This window comes from Polyodon spathula, chromosome 6 (assembly GCF_017654505.1).
Source record: "Polyodon spathula isolate WHYD16114869_AA chromosome 6, ASM1765450v1, whole genome shotgun sequence".
NCBI lineage: Eukaryota > Metazoa > Chordata > Actinopteri > Acipenseriformes > Polyodontidae > Polyodon > Polyodon spathula.
Window position 1 is genome coordinate 26,507,482 of NC_054539.1, and position 9,917 is coordinate 26,517,398.

The following is a 9,917-nucleotide window of genomic DNA, read 5'->3' on the forward strand; positions in this document are numbered from 1 at the left end:
AAAACCTGTGTTTTGTCAGTTTTTGAATAGTCTGCAGAAAACAAAAAAACAAATGAGCACCTGAAACTCAATTTGCAGGTTAAAAATAATATTTAAAAAAAATACTGTTGTTGCGAGCATCATTTTTACAATAGAAGACCGAGGTAACCGACAAACTGATAGAATTCTGTGCTAATAGATATAAAACTAAGCAACAATATTAATCCAGAAATAGGACAACAGGATTTTATGTTCGGTTGTTTTTTGGACGATGATAATAATAATAATACAATGACAATAAAATAAAACTTAAATGGCGCTCTTCATGCACGCATTCCAGAGCGCCTTATAAAATAAATCTAAAAAGCATGTGTCTGTATATAATCCAGCTACAAATAAACAGGCCCAAACCAGTTTTCAAACAGGATTTAAAAGATTCAATTGTGGTAGCATTCCTGATATGAACTGGCAGCAAGTTCCAAAGCTGAGGGGCAATATAACTAAATGCCATGGTTCCGACACAGCTCAAACATATTTAGAGACTGTCAGCAGATTAGTATTTTCCAATCTCCAGGAATGACCAGGGATATATGGGGTCAGCAGATCTTGAAGATAAGAAGGTGAAAAGATGTTGATGTAGAAAAACGAGCATGGACCAGGGAGTGACTGCTGCAGAAACAAGGCAAAATACTGAGCTTAGTTGTTCTTTTACTTTTGCTGGCAATTGCTGATTCCTTATTTGTCTTCTTTTTTTATTGTGATTTTTATATTCCGTACATCTAACACTCCATAAACATTTTCTATCATGGGTAGAGGGGGGGCGGGGGTCAATTGAACGTTTCTTCGTACGTCAATTTTCTGTAGCCATACTTCTTATTTAGCAAAATATTGAGCGAAATAAAGCAATTTGAAAATGCAATGTCATTGGCGGAATACACACAGCACGTAGAAAAATTGTCAACTGATTTGCTGAAAATAGAGCAGTGGCCTAATCTAGCAACTCAAGTGCCAATCAGAAATTTGTTGACAACTTGCGTTGTCATTTAGTGACAATCAAAAACAAAACAACAAAAAAAAAACAAAGAGGTAAATTGCTTGTGTGTCTCTGGACTAACAGTGGCCAAACCACAAAAAATGAATGTGGTCTTTTTAAAAAACACATCTGTTTGACCATGTGCGGTACAGTTTAGGTCTTGCTGGATACTGAAATCTTGTGAGATGTCATAACAGCCAACCAGGTTTGATGAAAGTGAGTTTAAAATACTGCAATGGCTTTTCTGAGGATTATTTTACAACAATCTAGTTAAGAAAGTACATAAAACAGTGTTTAATCCTTATCAAATGTATAAAACATACATTGCATGTGTAAGTCATTGCAATTCGCGAGCTATATTTCAGAAACTGAGGCTGCACGCAGTCATAACTCCCCAGTTGCTACAGATTTCCGATTTCCTGTAGAAATGTATGTTATCATGGCACTGTTCTCTTAGATTATATTAACCATTTGAAGTTCTGTGTTTGTCAAAGATTTTAATAGAACAATGTAAAAATGCTATTTTTACCATGGCACAGCAGGAACAAACCCGCCCATGATGGTCTTATCTCCCTCTGTTACTGACTCTAATTGGAATTTAAAAATAAATTAACATTATATTCTTCTCTTTGTAGATGTAATCCGCATAACCTCTCTATAATCAATATTTATTTTTAATTTTGGCAAAGAGCTGCAGCAGTTATTTTTAATAAGACTGTAGCAGCATTAGACTAAACAAAGCCTATAAAAAGAACTTTACATAGCAAATATTTCTTTTAGAATAAAACGTGACTGAAAAGATTCCCCCTCAATACATAATTTTATATTGAAGCATCCTATGACACGCCAATTTATTTATTGATAGTGACTTTCAAGCATCAGTGCACACTTATTGGGTGCATAGCCACCGTGTTTAATCGCAGTCCTTTCCTTGCTATACTTATCATAGTTTGTGCATTTAATACCTGTAAAGTCTGGTTGTTCCATAGACATAGTGTTATGGTTGTGTTCCATTGCTTCTGCAGAAGTTGGACGACCACAATGTCATCCAAAATTTAAACATCATCTGTATTCCCTTTCATGAGCTCAAATTTCTCACGTATGGGTTACTGGCAGTGATTTATTTTTGTTGTATTTTTCAGGTTTAACTTTTGTTTAGTTTTTTTTTTTTTTCTATTGTTTAATTTTAAGCTGATATAATAATTGTTGACTGCTGTATGCAAGGTATAGAAACTAACCACAAACCCCAAACTAGCCTTCTGAACCATACACAACATAAAAGGCAAGCTGTCTATTTGAAACATCAGAGATGAAGAGTTGACATAACTTTAAATGTCAAGGGTATCTCTGAACTTGTTTGTGCTTGACTGATTTTCCTCTTACAAGTTGGCAAAGCTGTTTGTTTTGCTAAAGGTTTTCCAGTTTGTCGATGAAGAGTGCTGAAATTATACTTGAGGTTGGCACAGGTAGAAAATCTGGAACCGGGTTCGCGGTGTGAAAAATACCCAGATGCCCGGGCCTTTTTCAGGTAATGATTAAATAAATCACATATTAATGTTAAGTGCGTGATACATATTTATATATATGCATTTAGTCCCTTCAGATCTGTAGACCTTTTTAAGTGCTGGAAACATTAAAACTATAATAAAAAAAAAGTCTTGGTTTGAATACCGTTAATGTTAAAAACGTTTCATGCTGTGGGATCTATTGGCCATATTCCGTTGTTCTTTTAAACATGTCACCCAGGCATCCAGCAAAGGAGCGTTGTGTGGAATTTCTTTACCAAAGCAGGAGAAAACAGAATTTGCAAACTCTGCCAAGGAAATATTTCATTCAAAAGGAGGAAGCACTAGCACAATTACTTAATGTGCTCCACAATTAATGTTTATTTAACCCAAAACAAAATAGGTAAATGCTTCGTAAGTGTGGGAGTAATGTTTTTCTCATAACGATTTAATTGTGTACTTTGCACCTTATGCATTTTGGAGTACATATTTTTTTTTTGCTAATCTACTTTGTGAAAATACAATTTACAGTTTTCAGTCTGTTTTCTGGGGTGCACCGCTCATAATCCTTTTATTTATTTCTTTTTAAATAAAGGCTACTTATTTGATCTTTTTGGTAAGTAACTACAGCTGTGTAATAACTGTAGATAAAGCATTCCATATTGGAAACCACATAGTTATTATTAGTGGATCACATAGTTATCACTGACATAAACCCAACAAGATGTTAAGTTGCTTTCTTTCTGATTTAATTCCTGAGAACAGTCACCGCAGTTATTATTGGTGTACTTGCCGCTCACTGTGTTTATTTATTTATTTTTTCTGTAATAAATTTTAAAAAGCTTGTTTTAACGTTGTCTTTATTACGCCGGCCAGAGACCCGTGCAACTGCATTGTCATATTTTAATGATATCAATTATATGATGATGTCATATAATTGATATCCTGACAGCAAAGAGAGACCTGGGTCAGGTCATTTTAAAACCTGACGGATACCCGGGTTTTCAGGTACCCATGCCGACCTCTAAATTATACATTATACTTTTAGCCAATAGACAATGTGGGTGCTAGTTATTTCAGAAGTTATCCTGATACTGTATGTGATGTCATAGCAGGGTTATATCTGCTCCACACAGTAATTAAATAATATTAACATGGTACATTTAAAGCCACACATTTGTTATTTTGTAGTGACACAACATTATATTTGTTTCATCTGAAATTATTTATTTTTTAATAAAGTCCATGCACACATAATTTTAATAGATAGAATCTATATCATATTTAAGTGTTTGCCCATAATTTATATTATGCTGCTTTTCAAAAATGAATTAACATTCAATTAACTTGCTAAATCCATTTTAGTGCTAACTTTCCAGGATAGGGCCTCAGACATTTTTTTAATAGCTTTCCTTGTGTAGTTTCTCCTGGACTGTAGTTTATGTAGACATTAATCACAGAACCACACTAGATCTAGACCTAAATTGGAAATAAAATATACACTCGGCTTCTGTTCTTTCTCGTTCTACAGTAGTTGCTTTGCTAGGTCAATCTAGATATGGAATTAACTAATAATCTAATGTCAAGAAACAATTAGAGTAAACTAAATTAATCTGGATTACCAAACCACTGTTAATCAGAATTTAAGAAAGAAGAAAAAAATAAAGGACATTTCACTTTGATAAATTACATTGGCTGTTACAGAAACAGAATAATTATTGGTGGTAGATCTCCCTCCTGACCTGTGAGGGTGCTAACTAAAGGGAACAGAGTACCCTGGACTGGATGGTCTGACAATTAATTGCCAGGGCTAAAAGGAAGTCTGTCTTCTAGAAAGTGGGCAGAGCTTCTGTCCACTAACTCATCGACCTGGAAGGGAAACTATGTCGCAGCCGTGGATCGGAGAAGCGGCTGCAATCGTATACCAAGGGGTCATGAGTAATGGTACAAATAGAGGACGGAGAGACATGATCTGTTCCTTCCTTTATGGTTAAGGAACGACCCAGAAGGACCAGTGTTTATATATATATATATATATATATATATATATATATATATATATATATATATATATATATATATATATAGTACCGTGTTTTTTTTGTTTGTTTGTCTTGAACTTGTCACTTGTTATTTATTAGTAGATGGCTAACATGTTCTGGAGCTGTTGTCTGAGACCAGCACCAACCCGGACATCACTTCACCTGTATCACGATATAAATTGTATTTGCACCACAAGCACTACAGCACACACCCAGGACTGGTGACCGTATTTGTATATTGTGTGTGTTTATTATTTGGGACTGCAAACCATTTATTTAGAACAGTGCATGCCACAATGACATATCTGAACCATCCTAACGAAGAATATGTCAAAAGCGTTTTGTGAAACATAGAAATAACTACTTCCAATACGGTTAGAGGTACAGCTATTGTAAAACTGTTCTCTTCCACTTAAGCAATCCAAAATATGCCTAAAAATATAAACGAAAACATAAATCTTCAGCTCGTCCTGTGCCGAAGGTGCTAAAGAAAGTCATGGTCACCTACCACATGGTAGAGCCTTCATCGAGAGGGCACTACCGCGATTAGAAAATTCTTCTTCTTGTGATTTTCTTTAGTATCTGTAGAGCTTGTTTTGACCTTTTCAGCTAAGAAAAGGTTATAAAATGTCATCAGTCAAAATCTGAAAGAGGGTGTCCCTTTCAGCTTGGAATGAGTATGAGGAACTAGTTCAAATGGTTTAACCATTACTAGGCATTACATGAAGCACTGTATTTAGAATTAAAGCACTGTACGTACAGCTATGTTTTACAAAGAAGCTGAAATATGCAATGTATTGCTGTCAGTTAGCAAAATGGATGGTAGAGGAGATTTTGTGGAGTTTGAGAAAGACAGTGGTAATTGCTAGTCTGAGCATATTTTCCTATACTGCAACTGGAAAATCAAGGACCACTGTGTCACGCATCTTAATAAAATGGCAAACCTTTCATAATAGAGGTCAGAAATGACTGCTACGTTACAGGCATGCAGCTGGCGATAAGAATGTAAGACCTGCCGGCTCTGCAGAACAAAGGCGTTACCACCCCTCTTCGGCCCTACAGGTTTTTCAACAGGGTCTTCCAATTTTTCCAGTGCTGTGGTCAACGGCTGTATTATTGCTTCTCGCTCGAGTAATCAACCTAGTTATCTGATCTGAAATAAACGTTGTTTATTGTAATTTTAGTTGTATCCATTTTGTTTTACTCTAACAACTGTATTCTGAACTAATGTATAGAATGTTAAATTCAATTTCTAACACATATTTTTCAAACAAAACATCAGTAATCCAAAAACAGTGTGCAGGGATATTCAGTATGGAAGATTTTCACTTACTACTGAGAACTGATGGAGAGGCATTTTATTATTAATAAAATGTCTGCACCCTTTTCCATTTTATTTGAACACACAGTAACATATTTCAGACCACAATGAGCAACTGTGGCAGTGGGCCCCGCCCCTGTGTGTATTTTATGTGTTATCTGTTGTATCATATGTAGCGCGTGTTATTGTTGGTGTATGTATAAGTGCACAGGATATGATGTGGGGTCTGTCTAGCACAAGTGATTTAAAATCTATACTTGTATTTAGGCCCAGAGATTGCACAATCATTTCATGTGCAGATAAAGTACATAATAGTTTGTGAGCACTGGGATTGCACAAATGATTTCACGTGCTGGGATTCAAGTGAATAATTAATTAGTAATTGAATCCTGGCGGTTGTGTGTTCGAAAGTGGAGAATGGGAGAGAGAGATAGAATGAGAAAGTAATTGTAAGAAATATAAATGAGGACTTGCACGATACTTGTTTAGTGTTTGTCCACTGCGTTTGTCTGTGTTTTAGCCACCACATCATTTTGTTTTGTTAGTGTTTTGTATCTATAACAAAAACAATGTCAATGTAAAAAAAAAAAAAAAAGTTAGAAAAACGCAACAGCCATTTAAAGTGGTGATATCAAACACAAAAGCCCAAGTTGGGAGAAGCTATCGGGGCAACCTTGTAAAGCATCAAGCAAATAGGCACAACTTGAAAGGTGCTGGGGCCCAACATTCACAATTGTTGCTTCCAACTTGGCTTCTTTTTTTTGATCACTTTATTTATGTTTTGCAGACTTGAGAATTAAAGCCTGGTTTTCAAACAAACTAATTGGTATAACTGTATTGGTATAAGAAGTGTGTTTTTAAAAAAAGTAATTTCAGCTTTCAATCACTTATCATATGCTGACGATAATGTAAACAACACCAATCTACAGAGAGCGAGTCCCAAGCTTTAAACGTGTTACTGTTAGATAAGATCACAACTTTATTATGAATATTGTCTTATTATGTTTTAAGCAACATACCACGATAGTGTTCATTATGGGAATTGTTTGTTTATTAGTTTTAAAATGTTTAGTAAAACGTGACCTATTGCTTGACCTCGTTAGTACAACCGGCCCCCTTTGCTAATGACATCTTCAGTCAGGGTTGTAACCAAGTATAAATCTCTGCATTTTTGTAAAATGGCTTTACACTTCTAAAGATGCAACGCGTGTCAGTAAATTCAAATGATAAACTTCACATCCCACGCAGAGGGAAAACACAAACGTAAAACACCATTAAGTGGGGTTGGCATTGCAAGGGAGATGAAGGGAGGTTTCACAGTTCCGATCGAGTGGCAGTTTTCTAAGCACTATTTGTGAAAGCTTAATCACCATTGCTACACCCCGTTAGAAAATTGACTGCCTTGCATTTTTTTAAAATTATTCATCATTTAATCATAAAATCACAATTTACCAGATTGAAAAAGCTACTATACCTCTTGGGCACTACCAATAGGGTCACACGACAGCGATGCTGCACGCCGATTGGCTCAGTGGATATGTCAGATTTTGGTAAATTAGAAGCCTGGCGTATAGCGTGTTATGGAAAGAAACGATCATTTGAGTTGTATTTAACGTGGTGTATATAGTGCTTTGAGGACAAAGGACACTGAATATCAGAACGTAGGCACTGTGAAATGAATGATCCTTCTATTAGCTCAGTTTTGGTGCGAATGGCATATATCGCATTTTGAATCTAAACGCACTCTCTCTCTCTCTCTCTCTCTCTCTCTCTCTCTCTCTCTCTCTCTCTCTCTCTCTCTGACGAGTTTGTACCATGAGAAACGTCATCTGTGTGTGTCCATATGTTTCGGTTATTGTTGTTATACAGTTCTATGGTTATGCACCATACAGCGCTGTGAACACGGTTTATATTTTCTGCCCTCTTAAGGACAATTCATACATTAGTACAGGGTGGTCCATCAGCCCCGTCTACTCACTCATATGTGTTCGTGGGTTGCTTTGAGCATCCTATGAGATATTTGGACCAGAGGAAGATGGGCCCCACTGCAGGACCTTATTGTGGGCCCCCCTCCCCAAACGTTAATTTAACCCTGTGGCGGACTGTCCCGCCCCTTTTGATGATGGTGATTATTATTATTATTATTATTATTATTATTATTATTATTAGTATATTGTTTATGTGCGGGTGATCGAGCACCGTCTGTCGTAAGCCAGGCTTCCACTGCATGATTTTTGCAATCGGAAGACGAAGCACCACTCACGCTTACCGATTGAACTACCCACGCTACACGATATCTTGACTGCACCTATTTTCATTGCAGAATCGTAGACATCATTCGGGAGAATCGTGGACTCAAGCGAGGCGGCGATCACTGTTTGTGCATCAAGCGAACTTCATCAGACTACCAAATACTGAATAATTTGAAGACTTTTAAACTAATAAATATTTTGTTCTACGAGCGAGTGTTGCGCTTTTGAACAGACTAGAATACACCTTTAATAGTAGGCTACTACAAGTTTGTTAAGTTTAAATATGCAACAGTGTAATCTACAGTCGCTTTATTTCTCACACACACAGACGCGCATTAGCAATACAAGCATACAGTATGGGTTTGAAAGGGATATCGAATACGCGTGACTAGAAATTGATTGCCAGGAGAGCACACGCTACCACACACAGTATCTGCTTCGGAGTTTACAAGTTATAACAATTATTTACGTAGCAGGTACCTTCAGTGAGCGATCATGCAAGAAATGTCACTTATGTCAAAGAGGCCCACAACCCTTCTCTTCGTCGCTATTGTTGCTAGCTTGTCCTATTGGTTGCTGGCAGCATTCATCAAGAAATCGGCCAGTAGCTCCACACACACTTCACAAATGGCTTTGTCTGGGACTAAAGTTTTCTGACATGTTAGAAATTTTTCGGGACGTAGTAAGTGTGTCGGGAGATCGCAGAAGCTATTAACGGTGCACCGTAGACCCTCTCACACTTATCGACCATTTGTCCCCGACAACCTCAGTTTGTCCCAGATTTTAAGAAATTAGTTTCTATTATTATTTAATAAAACAACGAGTGTCCATACGCATCAGATTCACCCGCCATTCCTTGTTTTGGAGTCTGTGTTTCCGGTCTGACGTCACCACTGCAAGCCACCCTTTCACAAACCCTTATTTAGTTTATTTTGCTACCTGTAGGAGCACCCAACAGCTTCAGTCTAAACTACAGGATGAATCGCGTACCTGCAAATGTCTGTGCTGAATAGAACCGCAAAACCTTCCATGAAGACGTGCCTCGTACCTGCCCCCGGGGGAAAAAGTTAGGATAATTAAGAAAATAGCGATACCTGTTGAAATGAGGGAGGATACAATCTGAATTACTGGCACCGCACAGCGGCAGCTACAGTGATACAAATGTGTAACATCTGTGTGTATATATATATATATATATATATATATATATATATATTATATATATATATATATATATATATCAATGCGAAGGATATTAGCATTGTTAAAAAAAATTAATAAAAACTTTCGGGGCCTTCTGAGCTAATTTGATAGGAATCATATGCAAAGTTTGAACTGTACGCATGTTTTCAGTACCAAACAACGAGAAAGTGTCTTCGAATTCAATCAGCTATCTTCTCTGATCACTTTATGTCGACGTTTTCTTTGCTGGTCATAGGTGTGGATTTTCTACATTTTTTTTTTTTTTTTTTTTTTTACCTGGGTCAAGGTATGCGATTAATAAGGACAATTTAATGGTATACCTTTCTCAGTGTACATTACATCTCTATCTACAATCGGCAACACGATGGAGGAAAAACAGCTAGTTATATATATATATATATATATATATATATATATATATATATATATATATATATATATATATGTATGTGTGTGTGTGTGTGTGTGTGTGTGTGTGTGTGTGTGTGTTTGTTTGGAGCGGGGAACGGGAGAGGAATGAAAGAGCCGAGCGGAGGACATTATTATGAGCGGTGAGCTGAATTGTCACCGCTTCGCTCCGCT